The 13,496-nt window shown below is 41.4% G+C and overlaps 1 protein-coding gene across 9 annotated transcripts in view; it reads right to left on the reverse strand.

Moving 5' to 3' along the window:
* The window catches only part of LOC122550578 (protocadherin Fat 3-like), an 801,871-nt gene that overhangs the window by 277,421 nt on the left and 510,954 nt on the right, over positions 1-13,496 (reverse strand). The window lies entirely within an intron of this gene.

Here is a 13,496-nt window from a genome sequence, read left to right on the forward strand (position 1 = left end):
AAAAAAAAAAGTTTGTTTTAGAATAATGTTACTTTTGCTTACCAATCTGGCAGACTTATTATCAGTGGGCTAGACTTATCCAATATGACAACTTAACCAATGTTGCATTGTTCAAGAAGTCCAAAGATGTGCTCTAATCCTCAGACTGCAAAGAGACAAATATTCACACAGAATCTGCCACTGATGACAACAAAGAAGTTGAACATTAATGGAATGCAAGCCTCTTCTATGGATTAACTTTGCAGGTTGGTGGATGGAGCCTATAGCACCCTGCACCTGGGGGATGTCAGCAATGGTTGAAAGTCTTCCTGTCCAAGCTGCTATTCTACAGCAGCTCATTACTGGATTTGGAGAAAATGCCATGACATCCCAGAGAAATTTGTAGGTCAAGGATTGGGAGATGCCACACAGGTCCTGAGCTTTCTTCAAAATAAGCCATAGGCACAAAAATTCAAGGCAGATGTGACCTTGATAGACACAGCCTTTCTGAGTGCAAGTCTTGCTCCAGTGCATGACACAGTTCGGTGGTAGTGGCCTGTGTCTTTATTACTCTGCATTTGCACTGGGTTTCCAAAAACAGTAGAAAATGACAGTGAGGCCTGTCATACTCTCCATCTGGAGGCTATGCAGCAGCCACTGGAGGGTGATGGTCTTGGTGACAAGTTCATATTGTTCTCTCCTTCAACACTGTTTTTGTATTTGAACAATGCCCCAAGAACTCTAGGCACAGTGACCTCCATCTGAGCATATATTCTATAAGGAATGTAACAAAGATAACATGTTACTAACAGTTTTCCTGACCCACCATACCTATTACAATGAAGTATCATGTTATTACCCTAACTGTGTCATGGAGGCTTCACAAGGAGGTCAATGTCATGCTTCAAATGGGGAGCTTTCAGTTATGCAACATCATCCAAATGTATATTGAGCAGGCAAAATATTTATGCTACATCGGGGGAGCAGAATTCTGGCAGAAAACCACCATGATAGCCCTCTGTCACAAAGCCATCCCTAAACATCATTGCATACTTGCCAGTCAGCGTGTGAATGTCGAAATTTGAACGTTGACTTTCAGCATTAGCTGTGCAATCTGTTCCAGAAATGCCAAGTCTAGGTAACACTTTTCAGTTAGTGTTTGATTACATTTGCTTCTTAACATGATAATGAGATAATTAGTACAAACAACGGGTAACAGTCATGATTGCTCGAGGCCATTATTTGTAATGCTCATTCTTGGACAATGAATGATCAGCTGTTAAGCGCTACTTGATGTCACGTGAGTGGCAATACTGCATAAGTGGATGCATGTTGAATGCAATTGCCACTTGAAGGGCTTCAATTTAAACAATACTATCCTCTCAAAGAAAAAAAACAACAGCAACTGAGAACATTCTACATATAGTCACAACTACTCTGTATTTGTTATTGCTCAGTTGACTTGTGGGTAAGTTGCAAGCTCTGCGTAGGATGCTACTTTTTATGTTGCTGTCCATGCACCTGATGACCTTTCAGCCTCCTGTTTCTGTTTACCCTGTTATAAAATAGTTATATCCTCAATTTACCCCATGCCCACAGCTTTGAGAATTGCCCTGCCCTTGTTGACCATACACTCTCCATTTGTAGAGTGCAGAATTATTGCCATTTGTGAAAATAATCCCCAAAACTCTCAGGTTGACCTGTTCCCTCCAATATCCTAGGAGATCCCATTCTTCTTTCTCAACATTCCATTTTATTATAATTATTCCCTTAGTGACCCAGAGCAGCAAAGATGATTCCACTTTCTCATGAACTGCATTGACAGTCCCTTGATAACCTTCAAACTTTATGAGCAAATCCCTAGGACTGACAACACCATTCTGACTTGGAAGCACAATCCAGACTGAGGACACCCAGCCCCTGGACTAGTATTATCACTGCACTGTGACTGACATACCAATAATCTCCAGACAGATTGCATTTGACCTGCTGGATTGATTGTGCTCTAATCCTCAGACTGTAAAGACACAATTATTCGCAGAAGTGCCTCACTCTCTGTGGCTAACCTCAGAGACTGATTTGAACAACCCCTTTCACTGATTGTGACACAGTTCCTTGACCAACCGTAGTCACCCTTGACTCCACTAAGATCTGCTCCCCTTTGACTTTCAGACATGGTCATTAAAGTACATGTTCACCATGTAAGCCTGGAAAGGCAATGGTCTAGTGGCATTACTGCGAGAGTATGAATCCAGGAACTAAGCTACTATTCCAGGGATCCGGGTTTGAATCCTAGATAGCAGAGGAAGGAATTTGAATTCAATTTTGAAAAATCTGGAATTAAGAAAACATTGTTGATTGCTGGCTCACTAATATCCTTCAGGGAAGGAAATATGGTCTGGCCTACATGTGGCTCCAGATCTACTCGCAACTGCCGACAAATGGCTGAGCAAGACGCTCGTACCAATCGCTATGAAGTTTCAACAAAGAAATGAAACCAGATGGACCACTTGGCGTCAACGTATGCACTAGAAAGACAATGGCAGAAATACCCTGTCAACCCTGCAACTCTACTAGCATATGGGGGCTCCTACCAAAATTGGAAGAGTAGTCAAGCAACAACCTGACACAATCATACTTACAGAATTCTACCTTACAGACAATGTCTCCAAAACAACCATCACCATCCCTTGCTATGTTCTATCCCACTACCAGGGCTGACCCAGCATAAGTTGTGGCATAGTGGTAAACAGTCAGGAGGGATTTGTTCTTGGAGTCCACATCATCAATTCCGGATCCCATAAAGTCTCATAGCTTCAAGTTAAACATGGGCAAGGAACCCTGATCACCACGCACCATCCTCCCTTGCCTGATGAATCAATATTCCTCCATGTTGAACAAAAAATTGAAGGAAGCACTGAGGGTCTCAACAGTGCAAAACGCACTCTGAATGAGGGCTTTCAATGCCCACTACCAACAGTGGCTGAGCAGCACACAACTGATTGAGTGGGTCCGGTCCTAAAGTTTATAGCTGCTCGACTGGGTCTGTGGCAGGTGGTGAAGAAGCCAACAAGAGTGAAAAATGTACTTGGCCTCATCCTTATCAACATGCTAACTGCAGTGCATCTGTTCATGACAGTGTCACTAAGAGCGACAATGCACAATCCTCGTGGAGACACACTGAAAATAACCTCCATTGTGTTGTGTGGCACTATCACCATGCTAAGTTGGGAAAGAATTTGGACAGATCTAGCAACTCAAGACTGAGCATCCATGGAGGCAGAGTGAACCAACAGCAGCAGAATTGCACTCCAGCATAATCTGCAACCTCATGCTTGGTGTATTCCACGCTCAACCATTACCATCAAACCGCAGTATCAATCCTGGTTTAATGGAGAGTGCAGGAGGGCATGCCAGAAGCAACGCTGGGCACAGATAAAAATGAGACGTCAACTTGGTGAAGCTACCAAACAACACTACTAGCATGCCAAACAGAAGTAGTAGCAAGTGACAGACAGAACTAAGTGATCCCACAACTAATGGATCAGATCTATGATGCACAGTCTTGCCACATCCAGTTGTAAATATCAGGGGAAAACTAAACAACTCACTGGAGGAGGTGGCTTCACAAATATCCCCATCCTCAACGACAGAAGAGCCCAATGCATCAGTGCAAAAGATAAAGTTGAAGGATTTGCAATAACCTTCAGCCAGATGTGCAAAATGAATGATCCAAATCAGCCTCCTCTACTGGTCCCTCGATCACAGATATCAATGTTCAGCCAATTCAATTCACTCTACATGATATTAAGAAACTGTTGGAGGCACTGGATACTGCAAAGGCTATGAGCCCTGACAACATTCTGGCAATAGTACTGATTTTCTGTGCTCTGGAACTTGCTGCTCCCTGAGGCAAGCTCCTCCAGTACAGGTACAACACTGGCATCTACTTGACCTTATGGAAAATTGCCCAAGTATGCCTGTACACAAAAAGCAGGATAAATTTAATGTGGCCAATTACTTCCCCATCAGTCTACCCTTGATTAAAGTGATGGAAGGTGTCATCAACAATGCTATCAAATAGTATCTGCCTTTTAATAACCTGCTCACTGATGCCAAGTTGGATTCCTCCAGAGTTACTCAGCTCCTGACCTCACTACAGGCTTTGATTTAATATGGCCCATCTTCAGTTGCTTTAGAGACATAGAGGTGTGCAGCACAGAAACAGACCCTTCAGTCCAACTCGTCAATGCCAACTAGATATCCTAACTTAATCTAGTTCCATTTACCAGCATTTGGCCCATATCGCTCTAAACTCTCCCTATTCAAATACTCATCCAGATGCCTTTTAAATGTTGTAATTGTACCAGGCCGCACCACTTCCTCTGGCAGTTCATTCCATACACGCACCACCCTCTGCGTGAAAAAGTTACCCTGCAGGTCCCTTTTAAATCTTTCCCTTCTCAGCTTAAACCTATGCCCTCCAGTTTTGGACTCCTCTACCCCAGGGAAAATAACTTGACTATTTACTCTATCTATAGCCTTCATGATTTAAATGAAGGACCCAACTTCCCATTACTTCTCTATTAATACTTGAAGTGGGTGATTTTAAAGCAGGCTGGGTTTCAGTTCAAGGACTTTTATATTTTTAACATCCACCTGACAAAAACTGACAAGTTTTAGGAATAAAATCTACTCCCCTGCTCTGAACAAGTCCAGAAAAGGAAATTTAAGTTTGAATTAATTATTCTATGCTAAATCAGGCACCAAAAAAAAGGAAATTGAGGCGGGATAAATATAAAGAGACATAACAGAGAAAAAAGGGTTTTTCTAAAAACTTCCAAAAAATTAATTAAAATCCAATGGAAAGAAACTGTACACCAGAAAACTGTCTGACAATAATCAAACATACCATAGCTCTTTACAGAAGGAAACTATTACACTTACCTAATTAGAAGCAGAATCCCTACACAGTTAGAATTAGAATCCCTACAGTGAGAGAACAGGCCCTGCAGCCCAACAAGTCCACACCGACACTCCGAAGAGTAACCCACCCAGACCCATTCCCCTATCCTATATTTTACCCCAGGCTAATGCACCTCACCCACACATTCCTGAATGCTTTAGACAATTTAGCATGGCCAATTAACCTAACCCGCACATCTTTGGATGGTTGAGGAAACCAGAGCACCCGGAAGAAATCCACATAGACACAGGGAGAATGGGCAAACTCCCCACAGACAGTTGCCCAAATCTGAAATTGAACCTGGTCCTTAGTGCTGTGAGGCAGCTGTGCTAACTTCTGAGCCACCATGCTGCCTCAAATCTGGCCTAAATATGACATCAGACGCACAGCAATGTGGTTGACTTTTAACTGCCCTCTGGGCAATTAGGAATGGACAACAAATGCTGGTCTAACCAGTGATGTCAACGTCCAGCGAATGGATAAAAAATAAAAATGTATTAAGAATTAACTTCGGCTGGAATAAACATCCTAAAATTTTTCTGATATATTTAGTTAGTTTCATAGTATGTATCTATGAAAATTCACAACTTCATTTATTTGAAGCCCTTGCATGTTACTGTTCAAAGTTCTGGAGAAACGGGCCAGCTTTGACATCGTCCTCTGTATTTGGTACATTTAACTATGTGTAAACTGAATGATGAAATTTGCTGTCTAATTAATCCCTCAATAATACTGAACGTCAACAGCCTCACTGTTACTTCTACTACCAATCTAGTCCATTTTATATTTTAATGAAAATAATTGCAGAAGGTAGATTAATCTACTTAATTTATTGGAGCCACAGTGCATATACATGCAGTGATTATCAGGTTTTCTATCGCACAATACTAAACAATCATCTAAATTTATCAAGAAACATTCCTCTGTTTGAAGCAAATAGCTGACATAACTAAATTGCAAAAAATATCAATAGATTCCAGACTACTTAGCATAATGTTCTACTCTGAACCATTTTTAGCTCCTTCATAAATAACCCTCCTTCCATCGTAATTTCAGAAATTAGGATGCTTGCTTATATATCATTCATAATTCCTTAGGTACTGTTGTGTACTGTGCTTGCATGCAGCAAGATTGGGCCAACATTCAGGCTTGATCTAGTAAATGGCAAATAATATTCATGGCCACACATGTGCCAGGTACTGACCATCATGAACAAGAGAAAACATAATCCTCCACCCTTGTCATTAAATGACAGTATTTTAACTGAATCCCACAACCTATCAATATCCAAAGAGTTATCACTAACCAGAAATTTAACGGAATGAGCTGTTTAGGTACTGCTGTGAGATCAGATTAGAGGCCAGGAACTTGCTTGAGGGAAACTCACCAATCTCCCCAAAATCTGAATACTGTACAAGATTTTGATGGTATACCCTCCTCCTTACCTGAATGAATGCAGCACCTACAGTATGTTTGATGCTAACTAGGACAATGTATCTCACATAACACAAGCCATTATTTTGAAAGTCACTTTCTCTACCACTGGTACCCAATGGCAGGGTGCACTATGCATAAGTTGAATTGCAGCAACTTGCAAAGCTCCACTGACAACAATTTGCCAAGCTCCTTTGACAGCACATTCCATAAATGTGATCTCTATCGCCTAACAGCATGCAAACTCAAATTCCTGCAAATTCCCCTCCAAATCACATCCATCATGACTTGGAATGCATCACTGTTCCTTTACTGTTTCTGGGTTAAATTCCTGGAACTCCAATCCTAATATTTTTGGGGATGCACCATCACCATAAGAACCACAGTGGTTTATCATTACCACTTTCTCAAGGATGATTAAAATATACTTTAGAATGGGGCACTATATAATTCTAAGCTATTCACAGATCAGGTTAACAAATATTTACAGTTCCTGACATATGAATTTTGCCATTTCGAAACATTTTTATTTGAGTTTATTTATTCTTTAAATCATATATTAACATCTGTTGCATATTTACGAAGACTGGAGTTTTAAATTAAAGTTCTGTGAAAGGCATGTTAATGTTTTTTTTGGCTTTTTACCTTGCTATAAGAAAAACAATAGTCTGTTGAAGTTAAAACCAGAAGGCAAATTGTTCCAAGTTTAAACTAATTTCTCCTCTAATGACAGATTAAAATGTGTGACAGGGGAATAAAAGCAGATTACATACCCTGTCTTATAGGAGCATCATGCACTGTAAAGTGTGCAAAAACTTCTTATAAACTAGGACTAGGAACTAAATCATGTGATTTAAAATCATTTGGTAACGAGCCATAATTCTTAAAGTAAAATGGCTTCTCTTAATTTCACCTGAAGAAAGGCTTATTCCCGAAACATCGATTCTCCTGTTCCTCGGATGCTGTTTGACCTGCTGTGCTTTTCCAGCAACACATTTTCATCTCTTAGTTTCACCAACAAGAATGCAATAAACTGGAATCGCTTAGTTTACAATAATGACTGAAATTTCAAGTAAAATTACCATGAATACAAACTTGTTACAACAGGGACTAGGAATGTTCTTACTGCTTTAAAAAAATCGAAACTTTTCATCACCATACTAAATTCTAATCTACAGTGTTTGATCAATCAATCTTACTAGTCTAATACTTCACTAAAGCAGTACAGCTGAGATCAGCAAATTAAGAATGTCATGGATAGAATTTGTCTCCATGATGAGTGCAGCTATGTGAGGATATTGTGCAGACTGTGTTTCTAACAGAAATAATTTAGAGGAAATGTGAAGTTATTTTTCCACAATGACAAAATGAAACTACTGAAGTAGAAAGCAGTTGTAAACTATTGATTAAAATTCATTAAAAGAACTGTTAAAAATTTGGCCCACATAACAGAAAAAAATACTGCAACGACATATAAAAAGAATCCATGCAAGCTTTATATTTCCTATTGAAGACTTTATTCTTAATAGCTATCACCATTGTTTACAGCTAACCCGAGAATGCAACTTTTAAAAAGGGTTTTGTGATTTACACATGGAAGTGAAACTATCACTGTATTCTAACAGATGAAAGGCTTAACAGACAATCAATTCTTCAATGTATAATTTCAGTTACATCACACTGCAAATTTTTGCTATAAATTCTGTGTTACGATCGAGCCCTCCACAATCACCTGATGAAGGAGCATCGCTCCGAAAGCTAGTGTGCTTCCAATTAAACCTGTTGGACTATAACCTGGTGTTGTGTGATTTTTAACTTTATTCTTAATTGTGAAGGAAAAAAATATCGTGATTTCAACATGGGTCTGAAAACTATTGTATTGCCACTATTTTATGTGACTCAAAGATTTGACAGAGTACTTCACTGATAAAAGACTACAGTCAATAAGAAGACTATGTTAGCTATTATCAGATCACTGCTTGTGACTTGAGAAACCTTGATATTGATTACTTTTGTGAGCTGTCCAGCACCACTTGCAACATAAAGATGCAACAAAACCAAACACTAAGGTAAGATCTCCTGGATCAACAAACAATACAAGTCATCTGTTACAAACATTAGCAACAACAACAGTTAACCAAAATTAGTACAAAATGTTCAGTTATAATATTCATTACAAAGCTAGAAAATAAGTCAAAATTCTCTTCTCTAGTCACCAAAAACTCACCTGTGAGAAAAAAAACAGATTTGAACAGAACATAGTTACCAAATACCTCTATATAATGAGATAATGAGATAATGACCTAACAGTGATTTTCGCAAATCACTTTCTTCTTGGTATTTATCCTGAAGCTACTATTAATGGTGAAGCTATGGTGAAACATAATATAATGTGGATTAAACACATAACTTTAAATAATTAAACTACTGATGGCAGATCAAATTGTTTAATCACATTTCTGTGTCAATATTACAAATATGCAGTACACTTCGTGCACAAGAAAGCACATCCAGCATATTCAAATTAGGTTACAATATTAGAGTACTGATTCATAACTGCAGCCGATTGTTGTTTCCAGAGGCTGGAGACACAGTGAAAATACTTTTCTTTCTCATTTCCAAAGGCAGTACTGCGCGTTTGCTGGTATGTCCGAAGGTAGTACTGTGTTTGGCAACAACATAAACTGGTCAAGCCAGGGGCTATCATTTTATCAAGTTGCTAGATGATTCATGAGCTCAGTTCACTGGTGGAAGCAACAGATTCATTATTAATTTGCATGTATGCTTCCTTATCACTGAGAAAGATATGGCCTTAAATTTTAACTAAGGATGGTGCAACCACTAAACATACAGTAGTAATACTGCAGAGCATTGATTCCAGGATGCAAGCTTTATCACTATTTCCTGATTTATCAACTGCTTCTATTATTCTCACCGCCTATACTGGATTTTCACTCTGTGACTTGAATTCTGAATTTAAATCTTTGAATTTTATGTGTCTTGGTGGCGTTTGCGCTCCTGTCACCTTCCCTGGAGGGGACAGGGTGGAAGGGCTGTCCCCAAGGCTTTCAAAGGAAGCCTTGTTCAGCAAATAAGAACAATCCAGAATTTCCTGGAGGACTGTAAGGGCTAGTCTGAGTCATCAGTCATCACAACTCCTGGTGCGATGAATAGAGTATAGTGTAGAAAGGGTGGCGTGAACCATAAGATTGTGGACATAGATTGCAGAACCATTGGCAATGATCTTTTCGTCTTCACTGTCAACGGGGGTGGTACCAGATGACTGGAGAGTGGCGAATGTTGTGCCCCTGTTCAAAAAAGGGAATAGGGATAACCCCGGGAATTACCGGCCAGTTAGTCTTACTTAGGTGGTAGGCAAAGTAATGGAAAGGGTACTGAGGGATAGGATTTATGAGTATCTGGAAAGACACTGCTTGATTAGGGACAGCAGCACGGATTTGTGAAGGGTAGGTCTTGCCTTACAAGTCAATTGAATTCTTTGAGGAGGTGACCAAGCATGTGGATGAGGGTAGAGCAGTGGATGTAGTGTACATGGATTTTAGTAAGGCATTTGATTAGGTTCCCCATGGTAGGCTTATGCAGAAAGTCAGGAGGCATGGGATGGAGGGAAATTTGGCCAGTTGGATAGAGAACTGGCTAACCGGTCGAAGTCAGAGAGTGGTGGTAGATGGTAAATATTCAGCCTGGAGCCCAGTTCCAAGTGGAGTTCTGCAGGGATCAGTTCTGGATCCTCTGCTGTTTGTAATTTTTATGAATGACTTGGAAGAGGGAGTCGAAGGGTGGGTCAGTAAATTTGCAGATGATACGAAGATTGGTGGAGTTGTGGATAGTGAGGAGGGCTGTTGTCGGCTGCAAAGGGACTTAGATATGATACAGAGCTGGGCTGAAGAGTGGCAGATGGAGTTCAACCCTATCAAGTGTGAGGCTGTCCATTTTGGAAGGATAAATAAGAATGCGGAATACAGGGTTAACAGTAGGGTTTTTAGTAAGGTGGAGAAGCAGAGGGATCTTGGAGTCTATGTTCATATATCTTTGAAAGTTGCCACTCAGGTGGATAGAGCTTGTAAGGCGGCCTATGGTGTATTAGCGTTCATTAGCAGAGGGATTGAATTCAAGAGTCGTGAAGTGATGTTGCAGCTGTACAGGACCTTGGTTAGGCCACATTTGGAGTACTGTGTGCAGTTCTGGTCGCCTCACTTTAGGAAAGACGTGGAAGCTTTGGAGAGGGTGCAGAGAAGATTTACCAGGATGTTGCCTGGAATGGAGAATAGGTCGTACGAGGATAGGTTGAGTGTGCTAGGCCTTTTCTCATTGGAACGGCGAAGGATGAGGGGTGACTTGATAGAGGTTTATAAGATGATCAGGGGAATAGATAGAGTAGACAGTCAGAAACTTTTTCCCCCGGTACAATAGAGTGTTACAAGGGGACATAAATTTAAGGTGAAGGGTGGAAGGTATAGGGGGGTTGTCAGGGGTAGGTTCTTTACCCAGAGAGTGGTGGGGGCATGGAATGCGCTGCCTGTGGGAGTGGCAGAGTCAGAATCATTGGTGACCTTTACGCTGCAATTGGATAGGTACATGGATAGGCGCTTAAGCTAGGACAAATGTTCGGCACAACATCGTGGGCCGAAGGGCCTGTTCTGTGCTGTATTGTTCTATATTCTATAGAGATGCCAAAGAATGATCAGAAGGAAGCATAGCATGATATTAGAAACAAAAAGGGTGACAGAAGCTGCTGGGAAAGTTTTGAGAATAAATGGCAAGATTTATTTATGTTGTTTATAATATAAAACTGTAGGAAACAGCATTAGATGCCCATATGCCTGTATGCATGGGCTTTAACAAGCTGTGATCATTTTTGAAAGCTTAAGACCCCTTCCACAAATTTAACAAGCTGTGATCATTTTTAAGTGTTTTACTGTTTAAGCTGAACATCCATCACCAGGACTCTCCAAATAGTTTAACTTGATGCCCAATGCTGCCCTGCTGCAATTTCTAGTCCTTCAAGCCTCAGGCCAGATGTGGAATTGCTTGTAGTCAGCTTTATTCACAACCATTATTGGAACCCCTCTGTTTCCATCCCCCACCCCCCAAATCACTATCTCTTATAGCCTTCAAATCCTTGAAGGAGTCATGAATTCATTTGTTGATAACATATGGGACAGTTTACGTTATAAAGTGGGAAAGGGCGTAAGAACATATGGAAACAACCACCTGATGAAGGAGCGTCGCTCCGAAAGCTAGTGCTTCCAATTAAACCTGTTGGACTATAACCTGGTGTTGTGTGATTTTTAACTTTGTACACCCTAGTCCAACAGCGGCATCTCCAAATCAAGGATATGTAAAAGTGACCACTGCACTGTTTTTGTGGAGATGAAGTCTTGCCATCACATTGAGAATAACCTTTATCGTGTTGTGTGGTACTATCACCTTGCTAAATGGGACAGACTTCAAAGCAATCTAGCAGCTCAAGATTGGGCAACCACAAGGCACCGTGGGCCATCAACAGCAGCAGAACTGAACTCTAGCACAATCTGCAACCTCATGGAGTGGCATATCCCCCCATTCACCCATTACCATCAAGCTAGTGGATCAACCATGGTTCAAATGGAGAGTGTAAGAGGGCATGCCAGGAGCAGCATCAGGCATACCTAAAAATATCAACCTGGTGAAGCTATCAAACAGAACTACTTGCATGCCAAAAAGCATAAACAACAAATGATAGACAGAGCTAAGCAATCCCACAAGCAATAGATCAGATCTAAGCTTTGCAGTCCTTTCACATCCAGTCACGAATGGTGGTTGACAATTAAACAACGCACTGGAGGAGGAGACACCACAAATATCTCCATCCTCAAATAATGGAGGAGCCCAGCACATCAGTGCAAAAGATAAGGCAGATGCATTTGCACCCATCTTCAGTCAGAAGTGCCAAATGGATGATCCATCTCGGGCTCCTCCAGTGGTCCCCAGCATCACAGATATCAGTCTCTCGCCAATTTAAATCACTCCACGTGATGTTAAGAAATGGCTGGAGGCACTAGATTCTGCAAAAGGCAACGGGCCCTGATAACATTCCGGCAATAGTACTGAAGACTTGTACTCCAGAACTTGCCGCTCCAGAACTTGCCACTCCCCTCGCCAAGCTCTTCCAGTACAGTTACAAAACTGGCATCTACCCGACAATGTGGAAAATCACCCAGGTACGTCTTGTAAATAAAAAGCAGGACAAATCTAACCCGGCCAGTTACTGTTCAATCAGTCTACTCTCCATCATCAGTAAAGCGATAGGAGGGGTCATGAACAGTGCTATCAAGCAGCACCTATTCAGCAACGACCTGCTCTGTGATGTCCAGTTTGGGATTTGCCAGGGTCACTCAGCTCCTGACCTCATTACAGCCTTGGTTCAAACATGGATAAAAGAGCTGATTTCCAGAGGTGAGGGGAGAGTGACAGTCCTTGACATCAAGACCACATTTCACTGAGTATGACATCAAGGAGCCTGGCAAAACTGGAACCAATGGGTATCGGGGGCAAACAGTTCGCTGGTTAGAGTCATACCTAGCACAAAGGAAGGTGGTTGTGGTTGTAAAGGGTCAGTCATCTCAGTTCCAGGACATCTCTGCAGGACTCCCTCAGGGTAGTATCCTAGGCCCAACAATCTTCAGCTGTTTCATCAATGACCTTCCCTCTGTCCTAAGGTCAGAAGTGGGGATGTTCGTCGACGATTGCACAGTATTCAGCACCATTCGTGATATTGAAGCAGTCCGTGCTCAAATGCAACTTGGGCCGACAAGTGGCAACGAACATTCGCACCACACAAATGCCAGACAATGACCATCACCAATAAGAGACACTCTTGGGCGGCACGGTGGCACAGTGGTTAGCACTGCTGCCTCACAGTGCCAGAGACCCGGGTTCAATTCCCACCTCAGGCGACTGACTGTGTGGAGTTTGCACGCTCTCCCCGTGTCTGCGTGGGTTTCCTCCGGGTGCTCCGGCTTCCTCCCACAATCCAAAAATGTGCAGGTTAGGTGAATTGGCCATACTAAATTGCCCGTAGTGTTAGGTGAAGGGATAAATGTAGGAGTATGGG

This window comes from Chiloscyllium plagiosum, unplaced genomic scaffold (genome assembly GCF_037043375.1).
Source record: "Chiloscyllium plagiosum isolate Xiang-an unplaced genomic scaffold, Cpla_swu_hap1 HiC_scaffold_6, whole genome shotgun sequence".
NCBI classification, from domain to species: Eukaryota; Metazoa; Chordata; class Chondrichthyes; order Orectolobiformes; family Hemiscylliidae; genus Chiloscyllium; species Chiloscyllium plagiosum.